Source organism: Macaca fascicularis, chromosome 7, assembly GCF_037993035.2.
Source record: "Macaca fascicularis isolate 582-1 chromosome 7, T2T-MFA8v1.1".
NCBI classification, from domain to species: Eukaryota; Metazoa; Chordata; class Mammalia; order Primates; family Cercopithecidae; genus Macaca; species Macaca fascicularis.
In genome coordinates, this window is record NC_088381.1 from 3,055,554 (window position 1) to 3,076,350 (window position 20,797).

The 20,797-nt window shown below is 43.7% G+C and overlaps 1 long non-coding RNA gene across 1 annotated transcript in view; it reads right to left on the reverse strand.

Moving 5' to 3' along the window:
* Positions 1–294: 294 nt before the first annotated feature.
* The window catches only part of LOC135971736 (uncharacterized), a 157,239-nt gene continuing 136,736 nt past the window's right edge, over positions 295–20,797 (reverse strand). The window contains exons 3-4 of the long non-coding RNA XR_010587960.2: positions 2,194–2,388; positions 295–1,049 (exon numbers count right to left, since the gene is read on the reverse strand). This is a non-coding gene — a long non-coding RNA (uncharacterized lncRNA). The remainder of the gene's footprint in view (positions 1,050–2,193; positions 2,389–20,797) is intronic.

Here is a 20,797-nt window from a genome sequence, read left to right on the forward strand (position 1 = left end):
TCTTTCCTTATTTTCCTTTTCTCTTCTTTCTTTCCTTTTCTTTCTTTTTCTTTTTTCTTTTTCTTTCTCTTTTTCTCTCTTCTTTCTTCTCTCTCTCCCTCTCTCCCTTTCTCCCTCTTTCTCTTCTTTCTTAAATCCTACCCACCAGTACTCAGGACTTCCACTCCTCTGACCCCAGCAACAGCAGCTCTGACTAGAGACAAGCTCTTCAGTTCTCACGAACAGGTTCCCACATTATTAATGCAGGAGCTTCCAGCTGGGATCTCTCTAGTTAAATAAAACACAAATCCAGGCTTGGTAAGGAGGGATTTTATTTAAAAGATATCGCAAGGGAGAGAAGGGACTCTTGCAGTAGCGGGGACACTTGGCCATCATAGCAGTCTGCAAGCAGGTCTGGGGTTAGGAAAAGAGGGTTCATCTTTCACAGGGAGGAATGAACAAAACTAGAAAGAATAGGGTATAAGGACTTAGGGTGAAAGGGTGATATATTTGGACAATGGATCAGGGGGAGTCTGAGGTCAGCCTGCTGCAGGAGGAGCTGCCAAGGAGGGGCGTGTGCTGGCTCAGGATGAGGATAGGACACCGGGCAGGGACATGGGGAGGGAGAAGAGCTGAACCGAAGTCTGGTTAGCAAGAATGTTGTTCTGATTGACCAGTGGGAACAAAACAGTCGATCACTTATGACGCAAAGAATTGGAATTAGGAAGGGCTGTGTCTGGGCTCGTCATCAATGAGGGGACATCATGAGTCCTCAACGTCCTATGAGGAAGGGTATTTTTTGCAGTGGGCCATTCCCCAGAACGCAGATGGCTCCTTCACTTTACTGTTTTCCAGGATCACAGGGCTTGGGCAGAGCTCAGCACAGTCTCCATGTGGCCAGTCAGGGGTTGCTCAGCTCCCGAGCCCAGGCCGCTCTGCTGCTTGGCTATTTTTGCCAGATGTTGCTATTGGCAAGTGCAGCCCAATGACTGCAGATCCCGGGAGGTGTCACGAGGCCTCTGAATGCCTTGCCTCGTGAGTCAAGGAACTTCTGCGGCCCCTTCCACTGCCTGCAAGGGAAGATTTTACAAGAATAAGAAAACACAGTGAGTTAGGGGGAACCACAACGGTGGAGATATTTCATTTACTTCTCAACATAGCCCAAGCTCCTTGATGTAAACAGTATTTTATTGCAGGGAGTGTGCACACCTGAAATTCATTGAGGGAAAAGGTGTGGCACACAGCACAGGCACAACCAGAGAAGGCAAGAGAGAACCCCTGACAGCAAAGAGCCGGAGGGGAGGAAAAAGGAAGTGGGTGCTCCTGCGTCCACTATGTGCTCAGGCCTGTGCCAACAGATAGGGTACCTCAGGCAGGTCATTTGATCGTTCTGCAGCTCAGTTTCCTCCTCTGCAAAGGGATAAAAGCAGCATGAACTTTACAGGGTAATTACGGGATTAAGTAAGTTACTATACGTGAAGTCTTTAAAACAGGGAGGCACTTCGCAGGCATTATGTAAGCACAGCCACGAGCAGCAGACGCAGCAGTAGTAGTACTAGCTAGGAGCTTCACATTAGCGCTGCAAATCTCTGCAGAGGAGGTGCTTCCTGCACTTATTAGGGAGGACTGTAATGGTTTGGTCAGGTGTCTGTACCCACCTGAGACTGTGAACTCCATGAGAAACAGAGACCATGATGCTCTTAGAAATGACTGCACCTCCAGAACCTAGCACTGTCCCTGGAACATCACAGCCAATGAAAATATGCGTTCAGTGTACACTAGTGGGTAGGTAAATGGATGGACAGATGAATGAACAGAGGGAGGGAGAGCAGGAGGAAGGAAGGGAAGGAGGGAAAGAGAAAGGAAGGGGGAGTTATACAAAGAGATGGATGGAAGCAGGTACAGCACAGAGGGAGGACAGGGAGGAAGAGAAGGAGAAGGAGGAACGCTAGAAGCCTCTCTATTTCTTAAATCATGTGGCAGATAACGGCTAGGGTTATTGCCTTGTATCGTGAAATATGTTTTGCAGAAGGGGAAAAAAGGGAGGTGTTTTATAATTGGATTTGACTTGTATTCTGACCTAATATTTAGAGGAAATATACCTGCTTGCAGGTATATTTTTGCTGGGTAGCCAGGTGTTTAGATTCAGCACACAGACATCCTGAGTCCTTCCTCCCTGTTCCCTTTCAGCCATAGTATCTTTGGTTCACCTACCTTGCCTTTTACGTGATAAGCTGTTTGATTGGCTGGCCTTGCATTTCAACTTGGCTTCTCATTGGCAGCTTGCAGTTTCCAGGGAAAGTTCAACAGCGTGGGATGAGAGGACAGCTTGTCTTTCATTTTCTCATAAATTCTTGCTTAATGGTTTCCAATAACATTTTCCTCCAGCGATTATTCTGTCACTCGTTCCTGCATGCAGTTTTCCACTACTGAATTGAAACTGTTTGCTTTTTCAATTGACAAATTATAGCAGACAAATGCCACCCATTACTGCATAAACAATTAAGATCCTAGAAAGATTTGCTCAACTGCATTTTATTTGTGACTGGTTTCGGATTTTCTGATGCTGTTTGTGTGTGTGGCAATCGCAGAGTCACCTTCCCTGCCCTGGGCTGCTTTTTCTCTCAACCATATATTTTCAAAAGGTTTGCTGGCCTTGCCTCCCCAGGATATGACCAAAATATTGCAAGGAGTGGAGTGGGCCTGGGCACATGCAGATAAGAATACTGGACATGACCTTGGAAGTTCTGCAACCTCCCCAAGTTGAGTCTTAGTTTCCACATGTGAAAAATATGCACAGTGAACCTCAAGCCACCAGGGTGCCCAGAGGTTTGGACTGAATCTTGCATTCAGAGAAAGCACCCAGGAAGCAGTGTGACTGAATAAATGGACAGTTAATCTGGATCTGAGTTGCACTACCTGCTTTTAGCAGCTGGAGAAGCAGGCTGGAGCTGTCCTTGGAATGCTCTGCTTTGCTAAGATAACCATCAAAAAGGGAAAGAGCAAAGCAGGTATCCATTCCATAAATCACTGGTTTGTCAACTCACCGTCCAGCCCTACAGTGAATGTTTGACAAAAACAAAAAGATCCACAAAAGCCTGATCATGCCTCAGAGAACAGAGAGCAGGGCCGCGTCAGCAGCAGAAGCTCGAGCTCCTGAAGTCCGAGCTTCTCTAAGGGTGCTGCGAGTTGTCAGTCACACATGCTGTTCCACACAGTTGTGTATACCCTCCAGGAACTACTCATTTTTAAAATCTGAATCCAATAAAAGCACTTAACAGTAAAACTGCACTGAAATAACTGCTTTCATTCACAAGGCATTTCCGAGTCTTGCAGGGCCTCATTTGCTCATTCATCAACGAGCCTCCGGCTTGTCACTGTGAAAATCAATTACCTCTGTACTAACGATGCTGTCATCACCACCATCAATAAACAAGCATTAGGTATCTACTGGGTCTGAGATGCTCCTAATAGGAACTATTATATTTTAATGAGAGAAGAGGATTTTTTAAGGCCCTGATAATATAATGCCAAAAAGCATGATCAGGCTTTTGTGAATCTTTTTGCTTTTGTCAAACAATCACTGTAGGGCTGGACAGTGAGTTGACAAACCAGTGATTTATAGAATGGATACCTGCTTTGCACTTTCCCTTTTTGATGGTTATCTTAGCAAAGTGGAGCATTCCATGGACAGTTCCAGCGTGCTTCTCCAGCTGCTAAAAGCAGGTAGTGCAACCACACTGGTACAACTGATTTAGAATTGCTTATGATCTATCCATCTCTGCCACTATTTAGGACTAGAGTTGGGTAGGGTAGGGTATGCTGGGATAGCAAGGTACAGCTCATTCCTTCTCCCATCGAACACACTGGCATTACTGTGGGCCTACTCAGAGCCAAGCACGAAAGTTTCAGGCCTGAGCAAACATGACGTGGTCCTTGCCCTCAAAGAGGCTTGAGACCAGCGAAGACAGCACGACAGGTGATGTTGTCACAGTGGTGGGTGCTCCAATGAGCCTCTCCAGGAGAGTGAGCCACGGAGGGCCTGGCCTGGTTGGTCACGATAAGAGTTAGTGACCTGAAAGGGGTATATGGGCGCAAAGGGAGCAAAAAGGGCCCAGGAAGGGAGCACAAATCAGCGAAGGAGCCCAGCAAAATTGGGGCTCAGAACAAAAGTGGTGAAGGTGGCTGGGTACGGTAGCTCACACCTGTAATCTCAGCACTTTGGGAGGCCGAGGTGGTTGGATCACGAGATCAGGAGTTCAGGATCAGCCTGGCCAACATGGTGAAACCCCATCTTTTCTAAAGATACCAAAATAAATAAATAAATAAATAAATAACCAGGCGTGGTGGCACAAACTTGTAATCCCAGCTACTCAGGAGGCTGAGGCAGGAGAATCGCTTGAACCCGGGAGGTGGAGGTGGCAGTGAGCAGAGATTGCACCAGTGCACTCCAGTCTGGGAAACAGGGTGCGATTGTCTCAAAATTAAAAAAATTTTAAAATTTAAAAAGAGTGGTTAAGGTGAGGCAAGGCAGGGTGCCCAAGGTGTGGGGCTAAAGGCCTGACATGTGTGGGATGGGAGGGGTAAGGGGATGTGATCAGGCCCTCTGGCAGCCTTTGTGAAGAGCAGACTGGGAAATGAAAGAGCAGGTGCCCAAAGCACTGTGTGCACACTCTCCCAGCAATGAGGCAGCACGGCTCCCTGAGGCCCGGGGCCCAGGAAGAAGCTGGGTAGCTGATGGATACACAAGCTGCTGTGCAGCAAACTGAAGGAGGACAGAAGAAAATAAGGCAAAAGGAAATCATGGCAGCACATCATCCTGCAGCCCAACTTAACAGGTGGGTCCTGGTGCCAACTGGGCCATAGCAACCTTCTCCAGCATCAGTAAGAGGTGGCTCAGCCCAGCACATCCAAGGGCAGGGCACCCACACGAGGAAGAAGAGTTGAGCCTGCAGCAATGTCCCTCTCTTGTCGCCTAAGGATGCAAACTCCTGATGAGAGGCCAAGGATGATGTGGGAGGAGAACTACAGCCCAGAGCTAGGAGGAGGAGAGGGACACCAACCACCACATCTTTTCAAAAAGGAAGCACAAGTATATGTGACGCTTCTGTAGGATCCTAAGGACAGCAAAGAACCCAGAGAACACAGGAACCCACTCTTCCATCAAAACCAAAGCCCTGATGCATGAAGCCTGGGTAGTAGCACCCTGGCTGTGCAGAGGTGCAGGGAGCTTAGCAAGTCTTACCACGCTAATGTCATTTTCCAATGGAACAAATGGACCATGTTCTGCTCCCAGGCTCCTCTCTGGGTCCCTCTACAAACTGTCTTTGAAAAACCGCCCTGCTTTTCAAGTCTGAAATTGGCTCAAACCCACAGACATCCTAAATGGATCCAAAAGGAGTGTTTGGTTTCCAGTTCTTCCTCCAAATGGCAGCCCACATTTTCCTTCCTCATGCCTGTAGGCTGAAGTGCCATGAGGATACTGGACAGAAAGGGACAGCACTTCTGCAAACAGATGTGGGATCAAATAAATTCATGTAAGCCAAAAATCATTTTACTTAGTCTAGGCTGATAACAAATTCTACCTTACTTGGGCTATCAAAATGGCACCAGAGCCAACCTTCAGGAGTTCTAGTGTTTCTAGAGCTCAAGATCTGTGATGGCAAAACAACAACAACAACAAAAAAACACCCCAAAGAACAAAACAAAGCAAACAAACAAACAAACAAAAAACGCCCAAATAAGCCCCAGGGAGGCAACTGTGTACCCGCTCCCATACCTAGGCCCACCACAACCTAAATGTCACTACCAGAAGGCTTGCTGTTTCAGGGGAGTACAAAATGCCCAGAGAATTTAGAGTTCCTCTGATCAATTTCTGGGGACAAATGTCCTCAGGTGAATCTCATGCTCATGTGAAACACTGGGTGAACCACCGTTTATTGCAAACCCAAGATTTTTTGTCTGTTTGTTTGCTTGTTTGTTTTGAGATGGAGTTTCGCTCTTGCCCCCAGGCTGGATCTCAGCTCATTGCAACCTCCATCTCCTGGGTTCAAGCAATTCTCCTGCCTCAGTCTTCTGAGTAGCTGGGATTACAGACATCTGCTAACACGCCCAGCTAATTTTCGTATTTTTAGTAGAGACAGGGTTTCACCGTGTTGGACAGGTTGGTCTTGAACTCCTGACCTCAGGTGATCTCCCTGCCTCAGCCTCCCAAAGTGCTGGTATTACAGGCGTGAGCCACCGTGCCTGGCCGCAAGTCCAAGTTTATTTCAATCAAGGTGGAAGCATTCCAATAGCTTTTCTTTTCCCAAGTTAAAGTCAACTCATTGTAGATCTTACCATGTTTTATGGAACTGCTCTTCAAAATTTGATCAGTATGAATCATTTGATGATGACGTGGTTTACTGGAAAATCTTATGGGAGAAATGTATATGTGCGCTACTGTGAGTGCCCTAGTTTGGAGACCTTGGAAAGCCATCATAACCTTAGTTATTTGCGCAGCACCTGTTTTCTGAGCATGAACTAATCTCCTAATTTCATACCTTTACATTGCAGTTTGAAGTGATTAACTGGCAAACCCTGTCCCATCATTTCATCATATTGCTTGGCAGTAAGCATGAGGTCACTTCCTATGGCATCAACAGCTGGATGAAGCTACTATGTCCCTAAGGGAGTGGTTACAGCTAGTTCAGGGCACAAAGATGAAACATTCTTAAAATAAACAAGTACACCCAGAGGCAATCAGAAGACAGAAACGTTTTAGGAAAATAGTCGCTAAAACTAGAAAGCAAGATGCAGAGGGCTTACGAGAAAACAAGAGATGTGAGTATTGATAGGAACCCTGAGGATGGGTCCTTCTGAACCAGGATCCCACAGTTCTGCCTCACCGGCGCCACACTGCAGGTCCTGGAGTTCCTCAGCCCTCTGAAAGGGCACCGGAGGACAGCAAGCGTGTTCCTGCACTGCCTGGAGAAATGCAAGGTTGAGGCTAAGGGCCAAGGTCCCGGAAGGCCTCACAGCGCAGACCAGGGGCTGACTAGGCCCTGCAGAAGGGCTCTGCGAACACCCAAGTGAGGTGGAGGAGTTCTCAGGGTAGGTGCCAGCCCCTGAAGCACACACCATATAGAAGAGAGCCCCGCCCCTCAAGCCACTGGGAGCTCCTGCCTGAGTAAACCCATCCTCCAGGGAAGGAGTCTGAGGGGAGATCCAGAATTCACCAGAAAACCCAGAAATGGACAGATTCGTTTTTTGTATAGTCTTTTTTTTTTTTCTTTTTTAGATGGGAGTCTGTCGCCCAACCTGGAGTGCAGTGGCGCAATCTCCACTCACTGCAAGCTCCACCTCCCGGATTCACGCCATTTTCCTGCCTCAGCCTCAGCCTCCCGAGTAGCTGGGACTACAGGTGCCCACCACCACACCCAGCTAATTTTCTGTGTTTTTAGTAGAGATGGGGTTTCACCATGTTAGCCAGGATGGTCTCGATCTCCTGACCTCGTGATCTGCCGGCTTCGGCCTCCCAAAGTGCTGGGATTACAGGCGTGAGCCACCACGCCCGGTCTTCTCTCGTTTTTTTAGAGAAAGGATCTCTGTCACCCAGGCTGAAGTGCAGTGGTGTGATCATAGTGCACTGCAGCCTCAAACTCCTGGGCTCAAGCCATCCTCCTGCCTCAGCCTCCCAAGTAGCTGGGACTACAGGTACCACCAAGCTTGGCTAATTATTATTATTATTATTTTTGTAGAGATGGTGTCTCACTATGTTCCCCAAGCTGGTCTCAAACTCCTGGCCTCAAGAAATCCTTCTCCTTTGGCTGGGACAGTTTCCTTTTTTGTACCCAAGTTTGTGACATGAAACCTGGAGCCCACCACAAGGGAGCCTCTGGCCAGTTGGCAAGCTCTGCAGACAGCTCCCCACGAGGCAGTCTTGCTGCTGTAGTCATTGTTGGAGGTAGGATCTCTGCATCAACATAAGCAAAAATGAAAGAGATGACAGAGATGAAGGCCTGCATGGATATTGAGAGGTGAAGCCGGCTGGGCTTCTGGGTCTGGTGGGGACTTGGAGAACTTTTCTGTCTAGCTAAAGTATTGTAAACACACCAATCAGCACTCTGTGTGTAGCTAAAGGTTTGTAAATGCACCAATCAGCACTCTGTGAAAACCGATCAATCAGCACTCTGTAAAATGGACCAATCAGCGCTCTGTAAATGGACCAATCAGCAGGATGTGGGTGGAGCCAAATAAGGGAATAAAAGCTGGCCACCTGCCCCTGCCCAGCAATCCACTGAGGTCCCCTCAGGGAGCGGAGGGTTTGTTCTTTTGCTCTTTGCAATCTGCTTCTTGTTTTTTGTGTCTGCACCACCTTTATGAGTTGTAACACTCACAGCAAAGGTCTGCTGATTTATTCTTGAAGTCAGCTAAGACCACGAACCCCCGGGGAGGAATAAACAGCTGTGTACGTGCCACCTTGGAGAGCTGTAACACTCACTGCTGAGGTCTGTGGCTTTACTCCTGAAGTCAGCGAGACCGGGAGGAAGGAAAAAACTCTGGACATATCTGAACAGCTGAAGGGGCAAACTTTGGACACACCATCTTTAAGAGCTGTAACACTCACCATGAGGGTCTGCGGCTTCATTCTTGAAGTCAGCAAGACCAAGAACCCCCCGGAAGGAACCGATTTTGGACACGATATGACATGTTTATTGGCATACTTCCTAGTTGCATTCCAAATTAGACTACTAATCAGAAAAATGTATAGACATATTTTATTATGGTAAAACCAGACAAAAATTAGTGTATTAAACTTTCAACTCAAAGTAGCATGTGAATCGGAAGTTGTAGTTTGTTGTTGGTTTTTAAGCGACCTTCAGAACACTATTGAGGTTAATAGGAACTCACACTAGTGTGCTACGACTTTGGTGTCCACAGCTCTGTCCTGCTGGCGTGCAGGACCTGACAAGCCTCGTGAATTGCTGCACATGAAGTATGGAGGGGGCTGGCCACTCATGCCTCATAATCCTAGCACTTTAAGAGGCTGAGATAGGAGGAGCTCTTGAGCCCAGGAGTTCAAGACCAGCCTGGGCGAGAGAGACCTTAGCTCCAAAAAAATTTAAAAATTAGCCAGGCGTGGTGATAAACACCTATGGTCCCAGCTACTCAGGAGGCTGAGGCAGGAGGGTGGTTGAGCCTGGGAAGCTGAAGCAGTGAGCTGTCATTGTGCCATTATACTCCAACCTGGGTGACGGAGCGAGACCCTGTCTTAAAAACATTAAATAAAGCTCAAGAGAGTTGGAGTGATGAGAAAACTTAGTGTCTCTAATTTCTCACGCCAGTGAGCTATGAGTGCATAGAAGCAGCCCTCCTGAAACCAAGACAGCCCGTTACTGGTTACTAGTAACTCTAGTATCCCTAGAAGTGAACGGCACTGGGATTTTGGAAGCCCGTGCTGACAGAAAGCACAGGGAATCCACCCAAGTGCCCATCAGTGGTAGACTGGATAAAGAAAATGTGGTACACATACACCATGGAATATTCTGGAGCCATAAAAATAACAAGGTCACACCTTTGGCAGGAACATGGATGGAGCTGGAGGCCATTATCTTCAGCAAACTAACACAGGAACAGAAAACCAAATACCGCCTGTTCTCACTTCTAGGTGGGAGCTGAATGTTGAGAACACATCGGCAGAAAGAAGGTAACAACAGACACTGGGACCTACTTGAGACTGGAGGATGGGAGGAGGAAGAGGAGCAAAAAAAATAACTATTGGGTGCTAGGCTTAGTACCTGGATGATGAAATAATCTGTACAACAAACCCCCGTGACACGAGTTTATCTATGTAAGAAACCTGCACATGTACCTCCGAACCTAAAATAAAAGTTAAAAACAAAAGAAAAAAATACACAATTAAAAATAATTTTTTTATTATACACTATTTTACATTTGACATGGGTCTATATTTACACAAATGCTCTGCAATATGATGGCCACTAGCCACAGTGTGGCTCTTGAATATGATCACTTAAAATTGAGATGTGCTGCAATTTAAAAATAATATACATTTTAAATAGTTGGTATAAAAAGAATTTAAAATACCTAATGGATATTATTTTACACTGATTACATGTTGAAATAATATTTTTAATATATTGGATTACATTGAATATATTATAATTAATTTTACCTTTTTTTAGCTTTTTCTAACGTGGCACTAGAAATGTTTAAATGACATATGTGGCTTGCATTATGTTTCTATTGAATAGTGCTGGTCTGTATGATTCATCTGCTTAGGAAAGAAAGAAAAGGAACATGATTCCATAAATATGATGAATTATCTCTGAGTCCCATGATATCAGGAGAGGAAATGACATACTATTAATTTCAAATAGTTGACAATCGCTCATTAAGGAAGTTGACATTATGTAGTGGCTACTCTGTGCCTAGCACTGCTGGGTGTTTCACATAAATTATGTCAATTAAACTGCCCATATCTGTCAGGGGGCAGGGTTCAGTCACATAAGTAAAATCATTAGAGGAAATCATTAGAGGAAAAAAAAAATGTAGATGTAAATGGATTATTCTATGGCAACTGCTTAAAAAGTCTCTGATAGGTAGGTACCTTTGCATATAAATCTGCAACTTGAAGTTTGCAGAAAAGGCTGTCAGGAAGGGAAGATGGTTGTAAATTGGGAAGAGCAAGGACAATGTAGAACCCACAAGCACACACTGCAGTTCATCAAAACTGACTGGATCCATCATCAGTGCTGCACTGCAGCCGCTTCCTATCCTCACAAGAGTCTACTGTACGGATCTTTTCCTAACTTTGCTTTCAATGACATCACATTGAGAGCTTGAAATCAGCCACAAAGGGAGTATTTACACCGCATCAATTGGCAAACACTATAACCCAGGGCTTTTGCTTTTTCCAGAGAGGTAGTTTTAGAACCTATCCACATGTCTCTGTGTGTCAGTCTCTCCCTGCCCCCAACTTTGATAATGCAGGTGATCTGCAAGAGAAGCAGACGCCCCTCATTGTGGAGCTAAACACATCTCTGACTCAAGCATTGGAGGAGCCGAAGGAGCATGAGGGGAAGGTTGAACAGCTGCAAGCCCAGCTGCTTCTGCACACCCATGAGGTGAGCCAGCAGAGAGAGACTTTGCGTGTAATAATAAATGTATAATAATAAATAGTATTAAAAATAATAAAATGTATATTATTTTTAAATTGCAGCACATCTCAATTTTAAGTGGTCATATTCGAGAGCCACACTGTGGCTAGTGGCCATCATATTGGGGAGTATTTGTGTAAATATAGACCCATATCAAATGTAAAATAGCATATAATAAAAAATTATTATTTTTAATTGTCTTTTTTTTGTTTTTAACTTTTATTTTAGGTTCACAGGTACATGTGCAGGTTTGTTATATAGATAACATACCCACCTTTCAATAGTAACAGCAACACAGCTGCTACTCCATTTCCACTCTCCAAATCCGTGCAAAATGTCCTTCAAGGCCCATCTTAACTGGAAACATACAGGAACAATAATTCTGGGGAAATGCATTGTGGCTTAGCCAAGTTGGCATGTTTCAAAGTCACTACAGCCATTCGAACAGGGATTATTATACCCATTTTAAAGGTGAGGCTACCAAGATCCAGGAAAGTTCAATAACATTTCTAAAGTCACAAAGCCAATGAGGCAGGATGTGGGCAGGATGTGTGACTCCCATTTCTGTGCTCTTTCCACTGTCACACACTGTGCTCCAAAATAAAGGCTTCCTCTTTCCTCTAAAATCTGGAACATGACAAGGATTCTCACTTTCACTACTGTTATTCAACATAGTACTGGAAGTCCTAGCTAGAGCAATCAGGAAAGATAAAGGGCATCCAAACTGGAAAGAAAGAAGTCAAATTATCCTTGTTTGCAGATGATATGATCTTATATTTGGAAAAACCTAAAGACTTCACAAGAAAACTATTAGAACTGATCAATTCAGTAAAACTGTAAGGTACAAAATCATCATACAAAAATCAGTAGAATTTCTATATGTCAACAGTGAACAATCTGTAAAAGAAATAAGACAAGTAATCTCATTTACAATAGTCACAAAGAAAATTAAATACCTAGCAATTAACTTAACCAGAGAAGTGAAAGATTGCTGCAATGAAAACTATCAAACACCAATGAAAGAAATTGAAGAGGGCACCAAAGAATGGAAAGATATTCCATGTTCATTGATTGGAAGAATCAATATTGTAAAAATGTCCATACTACCCAAAGTAATCTTCAGACTCAATGCAATCCCTATCAAAATACCAGTGACATTTTTCACAGAAATAGAAAAACAATCCTAAAATTTATACAAAACCACAAAAGACCCAGAATAGCCAAGCTGTTCTGAGCAAAAAGAACAAAACTGGAGTAATCACAGTACCTGACTCCAAATTATACTACAGAGCTATAGTAACCCGAACAGCATGGTACTGGCATTAAAGCAGACACATAGCCCAATGGAACAGAATTGAGAACCTGGAAACAAATCTGTACACTGACAGTGAACTCATTTTCAACAAAGTTGCCAAGAATGTACAACAGGGAGAAGAAAGTGTCGTCAACAAGTGGTGCTAAGAAAACTGCATATCCGCATGCAGGAGAATGAAACTAGATTTGCCATATGCAAAAATCAAATCAAAATGAATTAAAGACTTAAATCTAAGACCTCAAACTATAAAACTACTACAAGAAAACATTGGGGAAACTCTCTAGGGCATTGGTTTGGGCAAAAATTTCTTGAGAAATACCCCACAAACACAGGCAACCAAAGCAAAAATGGACAAATGGAATCACGTTAAGTTAAAAATCTTCTGCACTGCAAGGGAAACAATTGACAAAGTGAAGAGATAATCCACAGAATAGAAGAAAATATTTGCAAACTGCCCACGTGATAAGAGATTAATAACCAGAATATATAACGAGCTCAAACAACTCTACAGGAAAAACAAAATCTAATGATATGACTTCGAAATGGGCAAAATACCTTAATAGACATTTCTCAAAACAAGACAAATAGCAAACAGGCATATGAAAAGGTGCTCAACATCACTGACCAGCAGAAAAATGCAGAGCAAAACTACAATGAGATATCATCTCACCCCAGATAAAATGGCTTTTATTCAAAAGTGAGGCAGTAACAGATGTTGGCAAGGAAGTAGAGGATAGGGAACCCTTGTATACTGTTGGTGGGAATGTAAATTAGTACAACCACTACGGAGCACAGTTTAGAGTTTCCTCAAAAAACTAAAAATAGAGCTACCTTACAATCTAGCAATCTCACTCCTAGATATATACCCAAAAGAAAGAAAATCAGTATATCAAAGAGATATCTGCACTTTCATGCTTATTGCAGCACTATTCACAATAGCCAAGACTTGGAAGTAACCTAAGTGTTCATCAACAGATGAATGAATTCACAAAAATATAGTACATATACACAACGGAGTACTATTCAGCCATCAAAAAATGAGATCCTGTCATTTGCAAAAGCATGGAAGGAAACAGGGGTCATTATGTTAAGTGAAATAAGCCAGGCACAGAAAGACAAACATCACATGTTCTCACTTATTTGTGGGATCTAAACATCAAAACAACTGAATTCATGGACACAGAGAATAGAAGGATGTTTACCAGAGTCTGGGAAGGGGAGTGGGGGTTGGCAGGGAGGTAAGGATGGTTAATGGGTACAAAAAATAGAAAGTATAAATAATGCCTAGTATTTGATAGCACAACAGGGTGACTATAATCATTAATAATTTAATTGTTAATTTTGAAATAACTGTAAGAGTATATAATTCGATTGTTTGCAACACAAGGGATAAATGCTTGAGGGGATAGATACACCATTTCTCATGATGTGATGATTATGCATTGCATGCCTGTATCAGAATATTTCATGTACCCCATAAATATTCACCTACTTATTATGTGCCCACAAAAATTAAAAATTAAAAAACATTTATAATTTTTTTAAAAAGCAAAATAAAGGCTTTCTTTGAACAGGCATGTTCCCCCTGCAAGGAGACTCCTGCAGAAGGAGGGAAACTCACCTCACCATTACCACAGTTGACCTGCTGCCATCCCTGTACTGGCTTCCCATTCAGGATGCTCTCACCGGAGCTCAGACACCTGTGAGATGAAAAGGTGTTGCTCACAGGTGAGGAAAGCAAGGTGTAGAGAAATTTTAATAACTTTCTGGCCAGGCATGGTGGCTCACACCTGTAATCCCAGCACTTTGGGAAGGTGAGGCAGGCGGATCACTTGAGGCCAGGAGTTTGAGATCAGCCCAGGCAACATGGTGAAACCCTCTATCTACTAAAAATACAAAAATTAGCTGGGCATGGTAGCAACACGCCTGTATTCCCAGCTACTCTGGAGGCTGAAACGTGGGAGGCAGAGGTTGCAGTGAGCATAGATTGAGCCACCACCCTCCAGCCTGGATGACAGAGCGAAACTTCGTCTCAAAAACAAAAAAACAACAAAAAAACACCTTCATATAAGACCCTTCGGGAGTTTTGCAGGAGACAGTGGAACAAACAAGGGCAGAATGACAGAGGATCAGGGCACATCCCAGCCGCAGCCCAGGGACCAAAGGGAAAAGTAGTTGAAAATGTGACACTAGCTATTGAAAGTGCCTTAAATCTGCCTCATTAATTGTAAGGCATACAGAGATACATTTGTTTCAATGCAGCATAAAAATACCATGTTTCTCCTAAAGATGTCCAAGGAATCAGGATCCCTCCTAACCCTGCCTCAAGTCTCGGGGAGCTGGGTTTTAAGCGGCGGACTGCCTCAGCCCTGTGGGCCTGGCGGGAAGATTGTTCCTCACCGCAGGCTTCCCGCCCGCAAATCCTGCTCTCTGGGTCTGCTTGCAAATGCCTCTCCTCTGCAGATGCCTCTTCCTTCTTCCCATGTGAGGCCAGGCACATCCCCTCTCCCTGGCAGGCAGATGGCAGAGGTGGGAAGTGAGTGCAGGAAGCCTGGTTGCAGTTGGTTACAGGGGCGGGAAAGTGGCCCAGCAAAGCCTGAGGAAGGCCTTTTGATTCCAAAGATAGGGTAGCAACTGCCTCTTCCAGGAACTCATCATTGCTTTTCTTGCACACGTGTGTGTTTTGAAGAGAGAGGGAAAGAGGTGTGAACCCAAAACACGGGGCGACTAAAGATGCACTTTGCGGTTCCAGGCATGTGCTTCAGGTGTGTGTAACTTCGTCTCTTGGTTCAGCTTCCTGTATTATTTTCCCAGCTCTTGTTGAAAGTCCATAAAGTTAAGTTCTGTTGATCCAGAAGTATAAATGACTAAAAAGAAATATAACAGATCTGATGGCAAAGAGGGAAGGGATTTCTCTGAAATGGGCAGTTTGGGCCAGGCATGGTGGCTTACGTCCACAATCCCAGCACTTTGGGAGGCCAAAGCAAGAGGATAGCACAAGGCTTGGAGCGGACAACAGAGCAAGACCACATCTCTACAAAAAAAAAAGAAAAAAAATTAGCCAGGCCTGGTGGCCCACACCTGTAGTCCCAGCTATTCAGGAGGCTGAAGCTGGAGGACCTCTCGAGCCCAGAAGTTCAAGGCTGCAGTGAACCATGATCGCACCACTGCACTCCAGCCCGGGCCACAGAGCAAAACCCTGACTCTAAATAAAATAAAAATAAAAATGGAGGCCGGGCATGGTGGCTCACACCTGTAATCCCAGTACTTTGGGAGGTCAAAGTGGGTGGATCACCTGAGGTCAGGAGTTCAAGACCAGCCTGGCCAACATGGTGAAACCCCATCTCTACTAAAAATACAAAAAATTAGCCAGGCGCAATGGTGCACACCTGTAGTCCCAGCTACTTGGGAGGCTGAGGCAGGAGAATCACCTGAACCCGGGAGATGGAGGTTGTAGTGAGCCGAGATCACACCACTGTACTCTAGAGTGGGTGACAGAGCAAGACTTCGACTCAAAACAAATACATAAATAAATAAAATAAAATAAAAATAGGCAGTCTGGTTTCTGAACAATACGGCCACATTGCCTCATAATGTTCTAACTTGCTTTTATTATGAAAATTGTATGTATTTCTGAAGGATACTTGATGCTCTCTTCCGTAAATATTTTTGGGAGTCATTTTACACATGTATATTTAATTTTATAAGTGTACATATACATACTTGGTATTTCTTATTAAGTATACAACATGTGTCCGTAACACCTTGGTATTTCTGCATGATTTCGAGAAAATAGGCTTTCCTCCTTGAAAAGATTTCTGCTTATAAAAATGGTGTTGCACTCAATTATTTTTATAAACATTTGTGATAATATTGGTTACTCATTGACGTGGTGTGAATGTTTCAAATACATTTCAGTCTGACCAAGGTTTGCTTACAGAGCAGCCACAAGAACACCCTTGTTACCAGTAACTCAGAAAAGAAAGTGACCCGGCTCAGAAAGAGAAGCTGCTTAATCACTCCTCAGTCACAGTGACATTTAAGAAGTTCTGTCTATTCTGTGGTCAATACTGAGCAGGATTCCTGAGTTGCAGCAATAAAGAGAAAGCTCATTTTCCAAATAAATGTGTAATATCCCAGAAACTGGAATTCTACACCCCCCTGCTGGATTTTCTGGTTTATGAGATTATTTTTAACAACATGGAAGAAAAACTGAGACATTATGTGGATTGGAAAGGCTGTCAGTTGCTCTAATAGAATCATCAGCTCTCCAAGTCAGGCTGCCACAAATGAGCATGAGGATTTATCATGGAACTAGCATATATAATGCAATATAATGAAACATACAATTTAAAGCATTTTTGTCCTGAGACTAGGCACTAACAGGAAGTGACTATTTTCTCCCAAAACATGACTTGTCCTTTCATTTTTTAAAGTGGTGCCTTTGGATAAGCAGAAATTTTTAATTGTGATCATGTTCAATTTATCATCTATTTAAACGGTTAATGTATTTTGTGTCCTGTCTTAGAAATCTTTTCCAAGCATATGCAGATATTCTATATTTCCCTTAAGACTTTATAGTTTTATCTTTATTTATAAACATAATGCATCTTATATCACATACATATATATATATAGACACACACACATCCAAATGTTCTATCATCATTTATAGAAAAGAAGCTCTTTTCCTCATTGAATTGCTTTCATAGCTTTGTTGCAAATCAATTGGCCATATATGTGTGGATCTATTTATGGGCTCTCTGTCTTGTTCTTTGGATGTATATGTCTACTGTTATGCAAATACTGCTTGGATTTCTAATCCATCATGACAAATCATGCATGGATGTTAAACATTAGCTAAAATGTTAGCTTTTCTGTCCTGACCCTCATCCTATTGCAAGTTTGCTCTTCATTTCACTTTGTCCCCAGGGATAAAAGCATTCCTGGGGCTGTTTTCACCTGGAAAAATCTTATACCTTTCTAGAAATTAATTAACTTAGATTTCTTTATGTCCTCAGTTCTCTGGTGTGCTTAAAACAACCACCACCACCATCTTACAACTTATCAGAATTTTTCCTCTGTGATAGCATGGAGGCAATGTTTCCTGCAATTTTCCGCCTCTGGACTGAAGGCAGAACTCCATGCAGTAAATTATATTTGAGAGGTGCAATTCCCATAAGTAGACAGGCTGCTCCAGATGGTGGGAGAGGGAGGCAAACAGAGCTCGGTGGCGGTGCGTTCTGAGCATTAGGTTTTTCCACGTAACCCAGAGGATATGCTCTTATTTCATCTCCCTCTGGAAGCACAACGGTAGACACGAGCTTACTAGACATTGGAATTCAACCTGGGAGCAATTTTTCTTATCTGCAGTTGACCTTTGAGCAGCATGGTTTTGGACTGAGAGAGTCCATTCATACTCAATAAATCCTTCCTGCCTCCCTTTCTACCTCCTCCACCTTTCGCTTCTGTCACCTCGAGGCAGCAAGACCAAGCCCTCGTCTTCTTCCTCCTCCTCAGCCTACTTCACTCAATGTGAAGACGATGAGACTGAAGACCTCTGTGAAGATCCACTTCCATGTAATGAATAGGAAATACATTTTCTCTTTCTTATGACTTTCTTAATAACATTTTCCCTCTAACCTACTTTGTTGTAAGAATACAGTACATAATACATAAATCATATAAAAGATGTGGTAATCAACTGTTTATGTGATTGTGATAAGGCTTTCTGTCAACAGTAGGCTATCAGTGGTTAGTTTTTTGGGGCATCAACAGTTTCATGTGGATTTCTGACTATCATGGGTTCGGCGCCTCTAACCTGTGCATTGTTCAAAGGTCAACTACAAAATGTTGGGCCAGAATTCAAAGCACGTTAAATGGAACTCAGAGAAATCTGCATTTTCTAATTGGAAAGCAATATTCTCATTTGCATTTACAGAAAGACAAAGCAATGCAAAGAAAGGCCAGATAGCGTCGTAGCCTTCTCCATGCTGTTCCTCTCCCAAGGGCGGGGGTACAGGCACATCGGGAGTCCCACTTCACCAGACACATACAGAGAAAGTTCCAGATGGCACGAAAGCAAGAGAAAAGGAGGCTTGCTCCTCAAATGGCCACACGGAACCAAGAGCTTCTATAGTTGGCCCTCCTGTATCTGAATTCAACTAACCCTGGATTGAAAATATTAAACAAAAATGCACCTGTACTAAACATATACAGACTTGTTTCCTGTCATTATTCCCTAAACAATGCAGTATAACGACTATTTACATGACATTTACTTTGCATTAGGTGGTATAAATAATCTAAAGATGATTTAAAATATACGGTGGGGGTGTACATTGGTTATATGCAAATGCTACATCATTTTGTACCAGGAAATCGAGCATCCCTGGATTTTGGTATTTGAGGGAAGTCCTGGGACCAATCCTCCAAAGATACTTAGTGACAGTTATTTATATTTCCTGGTTTCTACGTGAAAAAAAAAATAGACTTCTTTGTACTTAAGGTTTGAACTCTTATTATTCTCTTTCTTGCAGCCACTTAGCCTTGCCCCTGACTAATGCAATACTTTGCCCAGTGGGTTGAAGCCTATTTTTGTAATGATCTACTGCAGAGATGAGGACCAGGAAAATAGACAACCATGGAGCTCTGTACAGATCATCATATTAACTCCTACAACTCATCATATTAATTCCTCAAAGGGCACTTAATTAGAAGTCCTAGGTGATGACATCTGGGAGCACCTCTGCTCTTTTTTTGAAAACAGATGGAAAATGATAAGGGTATAGAAAGGAAGGAAATGATGAACAAGGGAAGCGAGTGGGAATCGCAAATATAATTGTACAGAGAGTTCGAGGAGTTAGGAATGGGGCAGGGGTGTAGGCCACGTGTGGTGACTCACGCTTGTAATCCCAGCACTTTGGGAGGCTGAGGCCGGCAGACTGCTTGAGCTCAGGAGTTTGAGAACAGCCCGGGCAACATGGTGAAACCTCATCTCTACTAAAAATACAAAACACTAGCCAGGCGTGGTGGCGGGTGCCTGTAATCCCAGTTACTCAAGAGGCTGAGGTGGGAGAATCAATTGAGCCCGGCAAGCAGAGGCTGCAGTGAGCCAAGATAGTGCCACTGCACTCCAGACTGGGTGACAGAGTGAGACTCTGTCTCAAAAAATAAAATAAAATAAAATAAAATAAAATAAAATAAAATAAAATAAATGGGCAGGGGTGGGTCAGTCTGAAAAATATGAAAGAGAGAAAGTCAGCAGGTGTTACAGAATGTTATTTTCAATCCCGCATTGACAACATGTAACAGAATTTTTGAAGGGAAGGAGGTAGCAAAAATCTTAACCAGACAAGCTAATCTTTGGACATCTGGAGTAGTCCCATGAGAAAGCTGTGCTTCAGGCCAGGTGCAGTGGTTCACACCTGTAATCCCAACGCTTTGAAAGGCTGAGGTGAGTGGATCATTTGAGGCCAGGAGTTCAAGACCATTCTTGGCAACATAGCGAGACCCCATCTGTACAAAACTTTTTTTAAAAAAAATTGGCTGAGCACGGTGGCACAGGCCTGTAGCCCCAGCTACTCGGGAGGCTGAGGCAGGAGGATGGCTTGAGCCCAGGAGTTTGAGGCTGCAGTGAGCTATGATAGCGCCACTGCACTCCAGCCTGGGTGACAGAGCAAGACCCTGTCTCTGACTGCGCTCCAAATCTATGGTTCCTGTCTATAGTGGCAGAATTGTAAGACGGCTCCTAGACCTTGGCTTTCTGGTGTCACTCCTGAGATCGTAACACATTACATTGAAAAGGCAGATTAGGATACCTGGGTGGGTCTAATCTTATCACATATGCCCTTTGAAGGCAGAGTTTTCTTCATTTGGCAGTAGAAGTAAGAGAATTTTGAGGCATGAGAAGGACTTGATGCTCCATTGCTGGTTTGAAGATAGGGAAGGACACACAAGAAGGAATGAGACTGGCCTTTAAGTCTGAGAGAGGCCTCAGCTGACGGTGGGCAAGGAAACAGGGACTTCAGTCCTGCAGCCACACGAAACAGAAATCTGCCAACAGCTGGAGTGAGCCAGGAATTTAATTCTCCCCAGAGCCTTCAGATAAAAGCTGTGAAAGGAAGATCTATTGGGCCGCCAAAATCACTAAGCTAAAGGGTAAAGTCAAGCTAGGAACTGCTTAGAGCAAATTTGCCTCCCATTCTACTGAAAGTCACCCCTCTGCTCACTGAGATAAATGCATATCTGATTGCTTCCTTTGGAAAGGATAGTCAGAAACTCAAAAGAATGCGACTGTTTGTCTCTTATCTACCTATGACCTGGAAGCCCCGCCCCACTT